The 19,913-nt window shown below is 43.2% G+C and overlaps 1 protein-coding gene across 1 annotated transcript in view; it reads right to left on the bottom strand.

Moving 5' to 3' along the window:
* LOC115195546 (heparan-sulfate 6-O-sulfotransferase 1-B) overlaps nt 1–19,913 on the bottom strand; it is a 93,821-nt gene that overhangs the window by 16,298 nt on the left and 57,610 nt on the right. The window lies entirely within an intron of this gene.

Genomic DNA, 19,913 nt, shown 5'->3' with positions numbered 1-19,913 from the left:
GCTTTTTGTGCATATGGGAAGTTTCTAGGATCTTTTATTTTAGCTCATGGGAAACATGGGACCAACACCTTGCATGTTGTGTTTTATATTTTTGTTCAGTGTACACTACCGTTCAAAAGTTTGGGGTCACTTAGAAATGTCCTTGTTTTTGAAAGAAAAGCTAATTTTTTGTCCATTAAAATAACATCAAATTGATCAGAAATACAGTGTAGACATTGTTCATGTTGTAAATTACTATTGTAGCTGGAAACACACAGAACAGCGTAAACTGCCTCTAACCAGAATAGAAAGAGGAGTGGGAGGCCCCGGTGCACAACTTCTAGGCAGAGTTGCAAAGAAAAAGCCATATCTCAGACTGGCCATTAAAAGAAAAGATTAAGACAGGCAATAGAACACAGACACTGAACAGAGGAACTCTGCCTAGAAGGCCAGCATCCTGGAGTCGCCTCTTCACTGTTTATGTTGAGACTGGTGTTTGCGGGTACTATTTAATGAAGCTGCCAGTTGAGGACTTGTGAGGCATCTGTTTCTCAAACTAGACACTAACGTACTTGTACTCTTGCTCAGTTGTGCACCGGGGCTTCCCACTCCTCTTTCTATTCTGGTTAGAGCCAGTTTGCGCTGTTCTGTGAAGGGAGAAGTACACAGCGTTGTATGAGATCTTCAGTTTCTTGGCAATTTCTCACATGGAATCGCCTTCATTTCTCAGAACAAGAATAGACTGACGAGTTTCAGAAGAAAGTTATTTGTTTCTGGCCATTTTGAGCCTGTAATCGAATCCACAAATGCTGATGCTCCAAATAATCAACTAGGCTAAAGAAGGCCAGTTTTATTGCTTCTTTAATAACAACAGTTTTCAGCTGTGCTGACATAATTGCAAAAGGGTTTTCTAATTATCAATTAGCCTTTTAAAATGATAAACTGGATTAGCTAACACAACGTGCCATTGGAACACAGGAGTGATGGTTGCTGATAATGGGCCTCTGTACGCCTATGTAGATATTCCATAAAAAAATCTGCCGTTTCCAGCTACAATAGTAATTTACAACGTTAACAATGTCTACACTGTATTTCTGATCCATTTGATGTTATTTTAAATGGACAAAAAATTGCTTTTCTTTAAAAAAACAAGGACATTTCTAAGTGACCCCAAACTTAACGGTAGTGTATTTTGAGTCATTATTACTGACAGTACACCTTTTATTGTGAAGCACTTAATTATTCTCAGAAGGCACCTGTGCGTGTCCACAGGGAAAGAAAATAGCTTTTGATGTTGATGTGATTCCTACTTGGCTGTGTTATTGTGTTTGGAGAACGAATACAAGATATTAGTTGTAACCGTGAGTTATTTATTCTAAGACCCACAAGTCCTCCGGAGATTGAATATAATAACCATAATCAAGAAATGAAGGTTACAAACATACATTCATAGAGATAAATATAAAACAGAAATCGCCCAGGATCATAACATCCATTTCTATATTAAATAGAAACAACTGGATGGTTGTGCAGGTGGGTGTTTCACTTCGATGAGAAAAGTACACAGTGATAAAGACACAGTGGCATTTTAGGACAAGCTGTAATCCCCCCACGCGGTTACATGGATAGCGGATGGTGTGCTCTGCTCTCCCACTGAACCGCTCAAAGAGCGGTGTGGGTGCAGAGTTGGTAGCGGCGGCAGCAGTAGGCGGAAATTTCACAGTGTCAGCAGCGAGGCAGTAAAGTGGGTAAAATAAAAAGAGGGAGAGGCGAGAGAGAAAGAAAGGCAGGGAGCAGAATTTCAATTAGGTTTCCCTCTACTATCAAAGAAGCTCAGAACCTTTTCTTTTTTGGGAGCCAGAATAATTTATCAGTTCAGGCTTTTCTTGGAAATGTGAACATGTCCAGGGTTTTTTCTGGTTTAAAAAACGGCTTAGGTGGTGGGTGTGGAAGGGGCGTGGCAATGGGCGCTGTTGGCGTGGCTGAATTTTAGAGACCATTTTAGAAGCCCCCAACTTGTTGGATTTTTGTGAAATGTTTGCATTTTTAAGCCACATTTCCTGTAATTCTCTGAACTTGTCCATAAAGCTAAGATTTTTTTCTTACAATTTTAGATTACATTTCCTGCAATAAGAAATAAGGTTTTTCCGACATGTTTAATACGGCCAGGGTCTCCAGTACTGGGACCATTGGTAGATAAATAACCTTTGGGTGGAAAAAAAGGAATGGCTTCTACTGTCACACCGGGGTCTCATAAACACCGGCCATATCCGATACTGGCAGATGCTCCCTTGATGCCAGAGGACCCAGTGTGGTGAAAAGATTATACATTTTTTTGTGCAGATAGGTGTGCCGAATAGAACTGCATGGTAAATCCGGACACTGGTGGAATTCAAGATCGTCTCCCTGTCACTCGGGGGGGGGGGGGGGGTCGTTAAATGGTCAACTATGCTCAACAGTGGCAGGTGTTCTGCAAGAGAGAGTAGGTCATAAATAACGAGGCAAAAAACAAATCAGGTCCCAGTCTTCCAGCTCGAAATTGTGTCGAACAACAATTGTCGTAAAATCAGTGCATGACTTTGGTTGTATTGATCATCTTAGTCTATCCAATATACAGGGAAACCAGCCCCAAATCATCCAGTATGATATGCTAGACACCTTTGATAATGGCCGGTTTACAAAAGCTCTGACTGCAGTACAGAAGGACCAGAGTACCTTTTTTTTAATGAACGGAACCAAATACCCAACCCAGCAGTCACCATCTTGACAACAGCATAATGACTGGCTATTAGCATTAGCAATTAAGGCTTACACTTAGCTAGCTACAGCCTTCAGGGTGAGTGCAAAAGTACAAACAAGGACAGATAAAGGCTATTGCACTTGGTATGAGCATTAGGTCTACCTTAATTTACATTACACCATTGCCAATATACAGAGAAGACATTTTACATTTTAGTCATTTAGCAGACGCTCTTATCCAGAGCGACTTACAGTAGTGAATGCATACATTTCATACATTTTTTCCCCCCATACTGGTCCCCCGTGGGAATCAAACCCACAACCCTGGCGTTGCAAACACCATGCTCTACCAACTGAGCCACACGGGACTAGAAGAGCCATAACTAAACATAACTAAACTGCATTACACAGCCTAGTATCTTACTTAAAGTAACTGTCCAGTGTTTCCAGATTTCTATGAAATATGACCTATAATTAATTACGATATGAGTGAAACAGTTTTCCTTCCATAATGTTTTAATTAAGTATGTTAAAAAGCAGCTTTTCTGTGTTTGAATGGTGTGGAGGTGGAGGATGACATGTTCAATTAGGAAATAGCAAACATTTCTGAAACTGTCTGAGGTACAAGTTTGAGGTGGGTTTTTGAAGTGTTTTTTTTCTCCAATGTATGCTTTGGCCACACGTATGAGTATAGGACGAGTCAACATTATTTGTGTATGCATTAATAGAATATGAAAGTTTAAAAGTGAGATTTTAACTTGACAGTTTGTTTAAAGAAATGTATAGTCTTTCCTTCCTTTCTTCTTTTGATCTTTGCACTTACAAAAGCTACCTATCCGTAGTAATACCAGTGATTATCTAGAGTTCACAGCAAAGTATAGGTCATATCTAACCTTTCTAGCAGTTTCTGAAAGCTAAGGGCAACATATCAGGCAACAGTTGCCGTTTAACTCTCCTTTTTGGCCACTTATTGGAGATTGCCATTTTAACTGGGTACAGTTGGGGGTCCATGTGAGATTGCCATTTCAACTGGGGAAAGCTGGTGGAGGGTCTCTGTAGGAGCTAGGGAAAGTGCCGAGCTTGAGTCAAGCAGAGATATAAACGTGCACTAAACTGAACCATTTTGTCGAGATGACGTGAGTAGGTGTCATGGCGGTGAATCATGTCCAGAGCCCCGCTGAATAATATCTCCAAACTAATGAACAGGAACGCAGTAGGGAATGTGCATAGGAGAGAAAGAGAAGACATGGGGGGGGGGGGAGAGAGAAGAGAACAGAGGGAGGGGGCTTGGAATTACAGTCAGACTTGATATACTGCAGAGGTATGGCTACTTAATAAAGACATTTGTTATTCTTCAAACTCGACAGACCCTGAGTGATATACAGAGAGCTTCATGGTTAACTTTATGGTTATTTATGACTAACTCCTGCCAGGTGGAGCCTGGCGGAATAATAAAGGATAGGAAAACGAAACACTTCCATAAATCCAGGAGATAATAAGAGCGGTGGTGGGACACCTCTCGGCGACCTTTGACCCGCAATCCATGAACTTCAAGGTTTTTCATTTCGGAGATCCTGCTTGTCATGCAGGGAGAGGTGTGTGTTCTAAACAAGCTTGCAGGAAGAGACACGAGAGGAAAAGAGAAAGAGGGAAAGCCTTGGATCTCAATCGTCATATTTTACACGCATATTACCTCAGAGGTTTCTTGCAGAAGTAAAGGGATTTTGGCTTTGTACATTTTTTAAGATTACACGCTTTAGAGGCGCGCTGGCTAGCCGGCTGTGTGGAACTTTTCAGAGCCAGAATGCGTGTGCTTGTGTGTACAGCAAGTGTGTGTCTGTGTTTTAAGAGGCAAAGTGAATGAATGAATGCAAGTTAAGCATAATAGTTTATGTATTGATGCTGTGTTACTTTGCTTGAGATCTGTAGAAATAAGAAGCTATTGCCTGAAGAGCACAGTGAGTGTCTTCATGGGTATGAACTGCTGTGGTTTGCTGGTTCAAATCCAGGGGGGGCTGATTCACAATACATAGAGACAGCAATACAGTTGAGAAAAACTGCAAATGACTGCAAATATTTCCTGAATTTCTACATGAAGAGGTCGGGAGATGTACCTAACACGATTATATCTATCTACAGATGTCGGACTTACATTTGAGTCCCTTTGCTACAGCAGGAAAATAATCCTGCAGCAAAATAAAATGTCAATTATTATGTGGATTATAATTAATGGACATTTATGTAGGGGTTGATGCATTTGTCGTAAGGGAAAATCAAGTCAAGTGATGAAGTGGAAATGACAAGCCTTTTTAAACCTCAAATACAGTTCAAGTTTTCAATGGAAAGTTATCCTGCAACAGGGTGATCAAATTAAGATCCAACATCTGTAGGGCTTTCCACCCTCCTTTCTCTGTAATAACCTCCTCCGTACCCTGGCCTATACCATCTGTCACAGTCAACCATCTTTGCCCCAGCATTTGGCATTCCCCTTTCACCCTTAGGTCCCTTTCTATTGGCTTTCTAATAGGGTTGCCATGGAAATGTACCTCCATGTGAGGTAGCAGGCAGTTGATAGCAGCCGTGCTGCTCCCCTTCCATCTGAAAGTAACGTGGCTCCTTTTCCCATCTTTTTTTGAGAATCGATGAAGCGAGAAGCAGATGCCTTTCCCCTGCTTCTCTCCCCCCCTCCTCTCGCCGTCCTCCATTCTCCTTACTAGCTCTCCTTATTCTTGCCTTCTTTGGAGAACTGCCAATTTCTTTTCTCCCTCTCCTTTTCCTGGCTTGCTCGGTCGCTTAGCTCCTGTCTTGTCAGCCTAAACAATATGGAGAGAGTGGGTGGGCTGCACATGAAGAGAAGTGTGGGAGTAAAAAGGGGAAGGGGGAAAAAATTGCTGTCAAAATGCTGTCATTTTCTTGGGGGCCAGGGCTTTCAAGCTTTAGGGTTGGTTGGGTGGTTTTGGCAGAGCTCAGCCGTGAGGGTGAGCGACAGGCACAACGGGGATCCCGCCATAGCTTTTACCGCGCCTAAGGTTTCTCTCAGACAGCCTCTCTTCCTCTCTCTGTCCATTTCGCTTTCTCCATCTCGGAGTCCCTCTTTATCAGTCGTCTATTCTTTCTCCCTCTCCCTGTCTCCCCCTCTCTCTCTCTGTCTGGCTGACAACAGCGTACTCTTGATGAATGACACTAATATCTCATAAGCTTCTGAGCCAAATTAGATTCTCAAACGCCGCAATAACAACAAAATTAGGAAAAATGATTATTCTAACAGTCGACCACAGTTCCTGCATATCCATGTGTATTATGGGACTAGCTAGCTCCGTGCAACGCTCGGAATGACTCCCAAGTGGAGTCGCACAGGCGAGTTATCACATAAGATGAATGTATGGTGGGTTATGTGCTTATGAGCGAATAAACTCTGTTAGGACAAGGAGCATCAAATGCACACTGCCTCTTTGACACCTCAGAGACAAATGCTAAGGCACATACTGTACACATGTGTAAACAAACACTCAGGAGGAGCGCTGAGATCCCAGCCCCGCGGGGAGCCTGTCACAGTAACACAGTGATAATTGGAAGCACCAAGTTTTGCTGGGGAAAACATCTTTTTTTTTCTCCCCGAGCTCATTATGCGGCAGGTTTGTTTATTGTTTCGCTCCTTGGGTAAGGTGAGAAATCTGCTAACAGAATCATTGGAGTGCTCACGTCCAGAAATAAAGGAGATTTGCATACAGAGCCAATAGATATAGATGGGTATTGAATCAATTTAGCCTCCAAAATCCTCCTTACTTTCACGTGTGCACACACACACACACACACACACACACACACACACACATCAAACGCACACACATATCAAACGCACACCATGAGGGGCATGGTGTGTGTAAATAAAAAAAGCTGTTAAAAGGCTTTTGAGTTTGATCAATGAGCGGCCTGGGGCATGTTATGGTGTGGAGGGCCAGGTGAGATGAGCAGCGAGGCCTTACCGACTGGCCTAATGATACGTGACATGGCAAAGTAAACAGTTGGAGCTCTGCCCTCCGACATCGTCATACTTCACATCCCTTAAACATCGCCACTGGCCTTCATTGACGAGGGAGTCCAGAAGAGCAGGCCTTTTGACATTTTAATACTATACGGCTCAAATCTCACAGAGTGAGAGGGGGGGGGCAAGGTAAGGAGGGATGGAGCAATGGAGTGATAGATGGATGGACAGGGAAAAGGAAAAGGGTGAAAAGGAGAATGGGGGAGCTATAATGACATTGGTGGTGTATTATTTAGTGACTACTGACTGAATTGGCAACACTATCATCCTAAAAAATAAAATAAGGGTGATAGGAGAATGGGTAGGTAGTAAAAAAATGACTTGAGAATGACAGTAATCTTGTTGTGTGTACATCCTTCAGTAACATTTGGCTCCTACATTGCCTCACATCTTGGCTCATACATTGTCGTCCCACATACTGCGGGTGGATGAATGACGGTATTTTAGTGCTGTACGCAGCACAGCTGTTGAGCTCACTCTCCCACTAGCTGTACTCTGGCTTTGAGATGATTATCAGTTAATCTGCACATTAACTTGGGTCTTCGCATTTTGTCAGCCCTCCCTCCTCCCTAAAATCGACTTTGTTCTGCCCATTTCCAACTGGGCGTCAGGCTTGGCTGAGCACGTCTCCCACTATCACACGGTCAGATGCAAGGGGGGGGGGGAGGTGGACAGACAGATTTGGGCTTTGGATCGATAAGAGACTGTCCCTTTCAAAGAGAGGTAGTTTGTGGCTGAGTATAATAGCAATGCCTGCATTGAGAGAGAGGGAGAGAGAGAGAGAGGCCATTATGGGCCGAGCCAAGCACTAATGTTGACATTAATTACGTTGATAAGGCAGACAACACCATCACATAGATACAGAGTGTGTGTGTGTGTGTGTGTGTGTGTGTGTGTGTGTGTGTGTGTGTGTGTAGAACAGTTTTCCATTTTCCCCTGTAACACACTACCAACATGCCTTTTCACCAAATGTTCCCGTAAACGCTCCTTCAGACCGGGAAGAAGCCAGGGGCATTTTCTCAGAAAGATGGAGCTTCCGGAGATGTGTTCCCTTTCGACTCCGGAATTACGCAAGTGTCTGAGTCAGAGCCAGGAAATGAACAGCTGTCACTTCCCCGCAGTGGGAGCCAGCATGGGGCCAAACATGTGTAATTAGAAACGTAATTAAGCCAAATATATTATTATTAATGTCTAAATACAGGGGGTAAACACATTAGATACACACACAAGACAGTCACACAGACGCACGTAACACTGTACTACACAGAAATCAACACTCACGAGGCCGCAGGGCCAGACGGATTACCAGGACGTGCACCGCGAGCATGCGCTGACCAACTAGCAAGCGTCTTCACTGACATTTTCAACCTGTCCCTGTCCGAGTCTGTAATACCAACATGTTTTAAGCAGACCACCATAGTGCCTGTGCCCAAGAACACTAAGGTAACCTGCCTAAACGACTACCGACCCGTAGCACTCACATCTGTAGCCATGAAGTGCTTTGAAAGGCTGGTCATGGCTCACATCAACACCATTATCCCAGAAACCCTAGACCCACTCCAATTTGCATACCGCCCCAACAGATCCACAGATGATGCAATCTCTATTCCACTCCACACTGCCCTTTCCCACCTGGACAAAAGGAACACCTATGTGAGAATGCTGTTCATTGACTACAGCTCAGCATTCAACACCATAGTGCCCTCAAAGCTCATCACTAAGCTAAGGACCTTAGGACTAAACACCTCCCTCTGCAACTGGATCCTCGACTTCCTGACGGGCCGTCCCCAGGTGGTAAGGGTAGGTAACAACACATCCGCCACGCTGATCCTCAACACAGGGGCCCCTCAGGGGTGTGTGCACAGCCCCCTCCTGTACTCCCTGTTCACTCATGACTGAACGGCCAGGCACAACTCCAACAACATCATTAAATTTGCCAATGACACAACAGTGGTAGGCCTGATCACTGACAACAACGAGACAGCCTATAGGGAGGTGGTCAGAGACCTGGCCGTGTGGTGCCAGGACAACAACAACCTGTCTCTCAATGTGATCAAGACAAAGGAGATGATTGTGGACTACAGGAAACCGCACTGTAGTTTAGGGGCTCGTAAGTAAGCATTTCATTGTAAGGTCTACACCTGTTGTATTCGGCGCATGTGACTAATACATTTGATATGTGGACACACACACACACACACACACACACACACACACACACACACACACACACGGACGTACAGACGTACGTACGTAGGGACAGACACACACACACCATTACGTTACGTTCCTCAATCATTCCCTCTCCCATACCTTTGTGGCCGGTGGGTATAAAGCTGCCTATTTATTTGACAGAAGCCAGAGATAAGTCAATCCCAGAGAAACCTATTTGCACACATGTGATAAGATCAACTAGCACAGGGACCTCTGGTGGCGCTGCCCAGCCTGTACCACGGCTCTCATGGCTGTTTTCATAGATTCATATCGGGGAACATGCTGTGCGTTTGGGAAAGGGAGATAACTAGTCAGTTGTACAACTTACAACTGAATGCCTTCAACTGAAATGTGTCTTCCGCATTTAGTTTAAGAGTGTGTGCGTGTGTGCGTACATGAGTGTGCTGCCCAATACCGTGAAGGATTCCCATCAAGAGGCCTAGCACTTAGAAACGACTGCCTTGTTTTAGGGAACTCTCACTACCTCTCTGCTCGCTCATCTGTGGCAATAGATGACATCCTGACTTCTCTAAAAAACTCATTCCATTCATTCAACACTGCTTATTCCCCATTTCCATTCCCCTCATATTTCAGAGCATGTGAAGTTTAAAGTACAGCGTAGGGCCCCAGCTGCACTATGTGCCAACACATACCATCGTTGGGAAAAAGGTTGCTTGGCCCGGGGCATTGTCAGTCTCGTTCCTACAATACAGGGCATGTCTTGGGACATGAGGGAGTCAGTGCACGACCCTTACTTTAGATATCCTCCGTAGCAATTATACTGAATATGAAATTATACTGAATATGACCACAAACACATTTTCAAATGACTTTTGACCCCAGGTCTGTACAGGTTTGATATATCCCGTGGCCGTGCTGCGTGGTGCGCTTGTAGAGGTGTTGGAATATGGCCCCGGGAAGGAGTGTAGAGGTGGTGAGTCATCACTTCCTGAATGGCGGTCATACACACACACATACACGCACAAAGGCTAGAATGGCATTAACAGAGGTGTCAAAGAGAATGTCAGCAGGACAAATGAGAAATTCACAGTTCCTTGACGTATTGCATTAGCCTTGTCTCAGAGCTCTACATGGCAAACTCCTATGGTCGTTGTCATGCCAACGCAATGACCATGGCAAGACAGCACAAACAGAACTGGGAAGACTTTCAGACTAGTACTGTACGGGCAACTCTGTCAAAAGGGACTGCCGTGGACAAAGACAACGTCATCTGACGATGGGAATGTGATGCAAGACACATGCAATGGTACACCTACTTCACACAGGTCTCAGAAAAGGTTGTCACAACTCACAGTTCAGACCTCACTGAGGAAATAAACACAGAAACTGAACGGAATTCCTTTCCCCCAGCATCCGAACCGTATCTCTCACACAACTATTGTAGGAGCCACTCGTTCTAGATGGGCTCCAACACAGTCAATAGCCGGACTTTCCCTGACAGCTGATAGCCCCCACAGTCCACCAACCCTTTGCTTATTTTTCATAATACAGTCACCTTGGAAACGCCTGATGGCTGCGGCAGGCAGGTATAGTATATCATGCCTTTCTATTCCCCGGAAGATTCCCCATTGTTGTTATCCATCAAAACAAGAGACAGCGTTACTAACAATTGTCAAGCCGAGGAAAATATAGCGAGGTGGCAAGACATTTTTCTCTCCTCTTAAAACAGTCAGTAAGTTATAAACATCCCCCCTATTGGAAAGCCTGGAGTGGGTACCTGCCAAGTGTGACAGCCCCTTTCTGTTTTCATTTACACACACACTGGCTGTGGATTAACAAGTCATTATTTTGTCCTTGGGCAGCATTGACTTACTTCAATACACTTTTCCGTGATGTTAGCAAACACACCAAGCCTATATGAACTCTTATGGGAATGATATAGCGCCTGTCACTTTCACACACCCGCCAGACGTAGTAACTGTGGCGGTATAACGTCACTGTGCACGGTCATAACTGTTCTACGCTTTATAACAAGGTTATAACAGGGTTACGTCATGTGACTTTAGTGCTAGGTTTCGTTAACAAGAGTAATGACCTGTCTAAGCAGACATTGTCTTACGGCAGTATACAGTCTACCGCAGGTACCCATTGACATAACTCTAATCAGAACTTCTCACTAAAAACACATCACTCTATAAACATTATTACCTTTACATTTATAAGAGCACGCATACCAATAAAATATCATTATAAGCAACTCCCAATATAGCCTATAGCTACCAACGCCCTGGGGCAAAATGCCTTGCGCACACAAACCCATACAAAAAAACAACTATTTTTACACAAGTCTTCTTAAAATGACAGCAATACAAATTGACGCTATTAGATGAATCTGCATTATTGCTACCCGGGTTCCTTTTCTTAAGAGCAGCCCGGCAATTAAACACCTTTTAGTGGTGGCGGATTAAACTTAATGAAAGTCGTCTGAAAATAAATCATCAGGCATTTGATGTCGCTTAATGCACTAAATGCCAGTTAGCGCTGGCAAAATGAGCTGTTGGCTATTTATTTACGCACCGCCGCGATGGGGTACACCATCTGGTAGTCATGTGTTGGTCTGTTTTGTTCTCTTTTGTTGTGTCATTAGACACATGTGAACAGGATGCGATATGCCTTGTTGATAGAAATATTCTGCCATTACTGTAGCAGCCTTGTTGACAGAAATATTCTGCCATTACTGTAGCAGCCTTGTTGATAGCAATATTCTGCCATTACTTTAGCAGCCTTGTTGATAGAAATATTCTGCCATTACTGTAGCAGCCTTGTTGATAGCAATATTCTGCCATTACTGTAGCAGCCTTGTTGATAGAAATATTCTGCCATTACTGTAGCAGCCTTGTTGACAGAAATATTCTGCCATTACTGTAGCAGCCTTGTTGATAGAAATATTCTGCCATTACTTTAGCAGCCTTGTTGATAGAAATATTCTGCCATTACTTTAGCAGCCTTGTTGATAGAAATATTCTGCCATTACTTTAGCAGCCTTGTTGATAGAAATATTCTGCCATTACTTTAGCAGCCTTGTTGATAGAAATATTCTGCCATTACTTTAGCAGCCTTGTTGATAGAAATATTCTGCCATTACTTTAGCAGCCTTGTTGATAGAAATATTCTGCCATTACTGTAGCAGCCTTGTTGACAGAAATATTCTGCCATTACTGTAGCAGCCTTGTTGATAGCAATATTCTGCCATTACTTTAGCAGCTGTTTGCTAAAGCAATTCAGTATAGACTATGCAGGTCTGTTTCAAATCAAACTTTTACAATTAGAAAACAAGTTAGGTAGGGTTAGGATGTTGAACTTACAATGAACATCTATTGCCAGTAGTGGCCACTGTTTCAACGACAGGACGAAAACGAGTGGCATATTCGTCACAGTAGCTGGCTTTATGAGAGGCAGGAGATTAACAAGTGACTTACCTACAGCAAACCAGGGCCAAGGACAAGGCCAGCGAGGGTGTGGCAACATCCAGCAGAAAGCACACAGAGAAACAACAAACAATTATAAAATATTACAATTGTGTTAATTGCTGCAGTGCAAATGATACTAGGGCTAGGAATTGCCAGCGACCGCAGGATACAATATGATCACGTTACTTAGGTGCCGATATGCATTGCGATTCTCACGATTCTATTCTATCACAGATTAATCTCGGTTTGAACTGTACTGGGCAGATGCCAGACAGCATGTATGGCGTCATGTGGGCGAGCAGGTTACTGATGTCAATGTTGTGAACAGAGTGCCCCATGGTGGCGGAGGGTAGGCACAAGCTACAGACAACGAACACAGTCGCATTTTATCGATGGCAATTTGAATGCATAGAGATACCGTGACCAGATTCTGAGTCCCATTGTCGTGCCATTCATCAGCCGACATCACCTCATGTTTCAGCATGATAAGGCACAACCTCATGGCCCAAGGATCTGTACACAATTCCTGGAAGCTGACAATGGTCCACATCTTCCATGGCCTGCATACTCACCACTCATCACCCATTGCGCATGCATTTCAATTTTTGTTCAGTGTATATGTATTGTGATTTGATACTGCGATTTGACAATATAAACATATTGCTCTCTATACGTATTCTGCAGATAGACAAAAGAGAGCATGAGAAAACGAGTTTTGATCAGCCAGGGAAATAAAAGTGCTGAAAACACGTTGGCTCACTATTTATTTTAAAAGAAGATGGAGAACAAGCTGTATTGTAGGATGAAAAATACTAACATTTTGGGGAAGGTACAGCCAACTAGCACAAGCTAACGCTACCTACAGTAGCAAAAACACACACACACACACACACACACACCACCATCCCAAAATAATATTGCAATATGTTACTATCGATTTTTTCCCCCCACAAATCAACAAAAGCTGCATGAACTTAAGGATTAAAATCATGAAGCAGCCTTGCTATAGAAATTCATTTTCTTTCTTTCACTACCACTGATAAAAGAGGGAGAGTGAACTAGATACATAGGTATTTAGAGAGAAAAGGCCTGGGTATTGCGGTCTCCTGTCAAGTGCAATCAAATCAGTGGTTGTGTAGGACAGGAAGCTAAGAGATGCTCTTTACAACCCAGTGGGAGAGAAGAGGCACAGACCTGTATGAGTTCTGGAGTGAGAGGCCAGCACCTCAGAGAGACCAAGATGAGTGGATTACCATTACACAATTACAGTGCGGCACTGAACACTGCACCAAACAAGAGGCCGGTCGTGACGTGTGTGTGTGTGTCAGAGAAGTGACAATCAGCCATGGGGTAATTAAGTGCTAGTTAATGGGGCTAATGATGAAACAGATGGTGCAGTCAGAGCTCCTAACGACCGTCACTCTCAAGGCCTTGTGCTGGGGATTATGGGAAAAGACAGTCTTTTGATTGGTGGGCGTGCGGTATGAAAGCGGCCTGCTCCGACAAGGCTTCCTAAGACCCGCTAAAACAACCCAGAGATTTAGTCAGCTCTTCCAGACCTTCAAAACCAGCCGAGGCAGATCCAGAGACAGAAGCCTGGGCATAAACATATCATGGCCGGACTGAACAACAAAACGCCCCTGCCAAGTACACTGTACGCCTCGAGCGCCGACAAGACTCTTACGACGACTGAAAAAAACCTTTACATTTGTTCCTTCAATTTCCAATCCCATTCAGCATTCTCTTTTATTTCCCTAAGAGATTGCAGCTGTGTTTCTAATCTTGAGTACCCGGTGGATTAAAAACATCTCAGAAACATCCAAATAACACCACCAAAAGCGTGTTTGAACTTGAGCGATGTATAAAAAGCTCAGACTACGTCATCATATGCTGCTCCCACTGTAATCAAACTATTGTCCTTCACTTGTCATCTACATGCTTATCTGTTTACCATTTGCTCAGCGTTCACCTATCGCCCTGCCTAGGGAAACACCGGCTGATCAAAGATCCTGAGGGCTGTTGGGGGGAACATGATTTGATCTGAGAAACCCTCGAAGATTCTCCGACCCAAACTCGACATGCCACCTCAGCTAAAGAGAGTTAATGAGACGATGGTGAGGCGTGCTCTTTGAAATTCTCCAGAAATCCTCCCGCTCTCGCTGGCTCTTCTCCCCAACCCTCCATCTCTCCATCTCCCCTGCTCAGTATGCTAATGGGTCTCATTTTTCAGTTTTACCTCCCTGTGAAGCTTTGACACAATTACCTTCCATAGCTTATGTTTAATTCAAATGTGTGTGTGTGTGTGTGTGTGTAAGTGAGAGTGAGTGAGAGCGTGCGACTGTTTGTGCATGTGAGGATTAAACCCCATCTCATGACACACAAAAATACATGTTTTTCCCCAACGTTTTGTGGCAGGATGCTACTGCACACTGTAAGCCAGTCAAGATGAGGTAGGGCGTAGAGAGCGAAGAGGGTTGGGGGGGGGAGAAAGACACAGCAGGAGCACTGGGGCCCAACAAGCAGCCGGGCCCCCAGGATATTGAGGCTCCTTACTGAGGCAACGCCGGATGGGTTTATGGGAGAAGATGTGTACCTAATGAGAGAATGAATCTGACAAATCTCCCTGGAAAACTCCTGGGATGAATCCACTATAGGAATGGAAAAGAAAAAAGCGCTAAAACTAAAAACTAGAATGCACACAGAAGAGATTGGGGGGAGGTTAGGTTTCTGAGCAAGAAAACCCCTAGTCTCACGGAGGCATCCGTGAAAGATTGGATGACTCAACCACACAGCCCTGTATCGATCGAGATGGATGCCGGCGTTCATTTGCAGGGGAGTACTCTCCCAAATTGCAATAGCAATCCTATAAATGACCGTTTTGGCCTTTAACGACTCAATTATGTTGCAACGGTCTTGTGTTTTGATTTATGAGCATATCGAAGAGGAGAAAAGATCACCCCCCCGAAAAAAGATACAATAAATATCACTATTCCTGGGGGAAGAGAGAGAGAGACAGACATACAGAGAATATAGTCTCTATCCTTTCTTTGCTTATTGTTGAGTCTCATGGGGCGACTTCAGCGGGGGCCATATTAACATGCAAATCAAAGTGTTGTGATATTGAACAAGATGCAGTCGAGCGTGCACGGCAAAAATCCCCCGACGTGGCCCTATTCTCATGGTAAATCTGCAAAGCCCTGTAAACATAGACTTGAGGCGCGATAGGATAAGCCGTGAAAACGCCAGAATAAAGGAATGTTGTGGCAGGTTAAAGATCCCCTGCCCTCTGCATCGCCCCTCTTTAGGGGAAGAATGGGCCCAGCAGAATGGAAATACTGTTGAATGTAAGATGGCTGACTGTGGAGTTTTCCTCTGAGCTCATTCAGACTGTGGCCCTGACACAACCACCCATTTCCTGGTTGGTTCTTATTCAAGGAAGTATAAAACCTTATAATGCTGTGCTAAGAAAATCAGCTCTAAGATGTATTCTTCAACAAAGGAAATCGCAATCATCTCTAAATTGTTAGGTGTTAGTACCCTTCATTATGGAATGGCCTTGCAAATAAGAGAAAACACTAAAATCAATTGACAACCTAAAGTGCTTTTAAGTAGGCTATTTCCCCACAGCAGAAAGCGTTCCAAAAAGTAAATAGTTTCAGTAGGTTCAAATAAATGATTAAAAAAAACACTGCTTCAAGGCACTCAGTCGGTCTCATCCTTTGGGTATTATTAGGGAGCGATTTGTGTGTTTACTCGCTCTAAACAGCTTCAACATTTCTCTAACAGATCATTAGTGTAAAGTAGTGGGCCATAAACATGGAAATGTATTATCAATTCCATACTAAAATCCTTTCGATCCTCAAGGATATTTGGAAGTGTCAATTTATTAAAAAGATTATAATAAATGATTCTGTCATAAGAAGGAGAGAGTGTGGGGATGCGTAGGAAAGTGCAGTTGGATAGAAATGGGCTGAGGCCTTGGGTAAGGTCCAAGGCCTTTGTTACAATATGCAGCGCACGCTGCAATGGAGACCTTGCACCATCTAGCCTACTTCTGCACACAGACACTACGTAGCAGCAGAGGATACAGGTGGAGAAAATCACTGAGGGGAGGCTTTACTCAAAACACATTTCCAAGAGAATCTGGAACTGTATCCATAAGGAATGATCACCTTGATACAGCAAACATTCCCAGACAGAAGAGAGTACGCTTCCCATACCGGCATTAAAATAACAGCTGTGTGCTACTGTAGTACAGCCAGCTCACTTTTCTTAGAATGCCGATATGGAAAGAGGTTTTCGTCACAGGGGAATGTGCATGTCGGTCTCTCTCACTTACGGAGAAAATAATTACGGGGAAAGAGCGGGGCGTAATAGATCTAGTTCCATTCCGTTACCACTCTGTTGGCTGTGTCGTCATTCGCGGTATCCGGGGAATGCCACCATGCCTGTCTGGCGCAGTGGAGGACAGCTGGGAATGAGGGTGGAGCAGCAGGTGGAGCAACCTGCTGGGGCTGACCCTGCTCCCGTCATGTCAGTCTGTCACCTCCGCTAATGGGCAACACTTACAATGGCCAGAAGATATCTCCAGGATGCCAAAACAGCTTAGACTACTCCCACCTACCAGGCTAGTAAATCATCTCACAGAACCACTCACCATACAGAACAAGGTTATTTCAAGGAGGCCTAACAACTGAAAATAAAACCCCTAAAAAGCAGTTAATTGAAATTACTATGGGAAAGTTAAACTAATTGAGTAATACTAGCCTACCAAATAACAGGCTTGGAACCTCTAACCCTAGCAATTTGACTAGTAAACTCATGGGTGCCTGGTATTGTGATGCAATAATTTCCATGGTAATGTAGACTGTTCATTGAAATGATGTTAACTGATGTGTGCTCATGCAATGGAATGTATTTCTTGTAATGTCAGTTGAGTTGAATCATTATTGGGCTTCGGAATCAGTGAAATAAGGCCCCCGGGGACGGATTTACAAAACATTACCTACGAAAAAACATAAGAAGCTGCTTAAGACAAAACATAAGAAGTTCATAAGATAGGTCGTAAATTCAATTCCTCAAAATGTTCTTAGAAATTCGTAGTTTTCTTAGGAACTTCGTAAATATCTTCTTATGTGGCAGTGACATTAGTGACATGCTTGAAACTAATAAATAAGCCTATGTGACAGGGATGATAGGATTTGGCCCACTATAATAAAGTGTTGATATTTACATTTTTTTACATTTATTTTTTTGCTTTATGTCTTGAGAATAGAAATGTTGTAGTTGGCTTGCAAACCCTTTATTCACACACACAAAAACCGTTATTTTTCACACATTATAGCCAGACTAACGTTAGCTACTGTACATCAAAATCAAAAATAGATAACCAAGGTAAGCGCAATAAAAACTTCAGCAAATAAGTGCTTTAAGTGATGGTGGAGGAAATAGCAGCCAGGAAAAGGTTGCTGTTGGGCAGACTTGATAACTGCGGGGTCACTGCAGACACCAAAAAGAGAGGATGGGCGAGAGTGGCCGAGACGGTCTCTGCCATCGGGGGTACGCCGTAAAAAAGAAGTGGTCCGACATCAAGTCGGCTGCTAAGAAGGGAGCTGAGAGACCATTAATGTGGACCAGCTGGAGGAGAAGGTGTCGTCCATGATAGGAGAGATGGTGGTAGAGGGCCTGCGCAACCGGTAAGTTAGGTAGCTACCTTAGCTAGCCAACGCGTCCCGACATTATAGCTAACGACATTAACGTTAGCCAAGTTAGCCAAGTTCTTCTTTGCAAATTGACGAGCTAACGCTAGCTATTTAACACTTCTCAAATATTGTTAATTACCAGCTAGCTAGATAATGCATGTTTAATTTGTTTTCTTGCTGCATTTAAATATCCGGTAGCCAACTGTGTCTGTGGTGCAAGAAACTGTTAATGTTTCCAAAAGTATCCATTCTCCCAAGACAAAGGTTTAGCTGTCCTAAAGTTATGTACATTTCCAAGAAGAAATCATAAAGCATTATTTTCAAGAATCCCATTTCTTTTTCATTACAACTTTTTTCTTAGGAAGAAAACGTAGGAAAAACCTTAAGAACATTTCCAACAACTTTATTGAGGAATAGCAACTTTGCTTAACTTTCTTCTTAAGTCTATAGTTAAGGAAAAAATGGCAGTTAAGAAGAAATTTTGTCTTAGGGTTTGGTGAATCTGGCCCCAGTTTCATAATGGAGACCATTTCCCCATTTTTAATGCAATCTTGAAACATTAAAAATAGGGTCTTCTAGTAACTCCCAAAACTGTCTATAGAATTTCATTGAATTCAGGGCCTCTCTAATTTCTTTAATTGACACAGGTGAATCGCAAACTGAGTGGAAATCATCCTCAATTACAGGGACATAATTCTGAATGTGGCAAATGTAGCTTTCACAACCATCTTCCTGAAACTGTGAGTTGTAAAGGTTTTCATAAAAGGAATTGACAAATGTTGATATTGTAATGGGATCTTTCCCTAACACATCATTAATTTTGAGTGCAGTCTTTTGTAGTTTCTCTTCTCAAGTGAAAAAAAGTAACTAGTGTTTCTTCCCCCTCTTCAATCCATTTTGCTCTTGATCTTTGCCAGATCTGTGTAAAGCTGTTCTAATTCTAGTTGTAAAGATTTAAATACAGACTTGAGATAGTTTTCTAAAGAAAAGATAATCTGTCAAGCTTTCACAGCAACTATTTTTCTTTAAGGTTCTTTAAGTGTATCAGTTCTTTGGCACATTTAATGGGTACAACTCTGACTTTATATTTTGAAAAATTCCCATCTACTTCCATGACCCAAGTCTTTTCTTGCAAAAATATCTTTGGCTAACGATTTGATGTTTCAATTTTGCCATTTTTATTCATTTTGGTTGTCGAACTTCTATCTCAAGATATTCTAAATAATGCAGATCTGCATGGCTTAACCATTTTTAACAAAGAAATAAAAATGTCCCAACTGGCTGATGATATTACTATTTTTTTAAGAGACAAAGACCAGGTCGCCCATGCCTTTAAAGCGATCACTGCATTCTCTATTGCATCAGGATTGTGTCAAATCGGAGGGCCTACTGTCTGGACCTCTGGCAGTCTCTATGGGGGTACCACAGGGTTCAATTCTTGGGCCAACTCTTTTCTCTGTATACATAAATGATGTCGCTCTTGCTGCTGGTGAATCTCTGATCCACCTCTACGCAGACGACACCATTCTGTATACTTCTGGCCCTTCTTTGGACACTGTGTTAACAACCCTCCAGACGAGCTTCAATGCCATTCAACTCTCCTTCCGTGGTCTCCAACTGCTCCTAAACACAAGTAAAACTAAATGCATGCTCTTCAACCGATCGCTGCCTGCACCTGCCCGCCCATCCAACATAACTTCTCTGGACGGTTCTAACTTAGAATTTGTGGACAACTACAAATACCTAGGTGTCTGGTTAGACTGTAAACTCTCCTTCCAGACTCACATCAATCATCTCCAATCC

This window comes from Salmo trutta, chromosome 6 (assembly GCF_901001165.1).
Source record: "Salmo trutta chromosome 6, fSalTru1.1, whole genome shotgun sequence".
Classification (NCBI taxonomy): Eukaryota; Metazoa; Chordata; class Actinopteri; order Salmoniformes; family Salmonidae; genus Salmo; species Salmo trutta.
The sequence above is the reverse complement of the archived record's forward strand: the minus strand, read 5'-3'. Positions and strand labels throughout refer to the sequence as shown.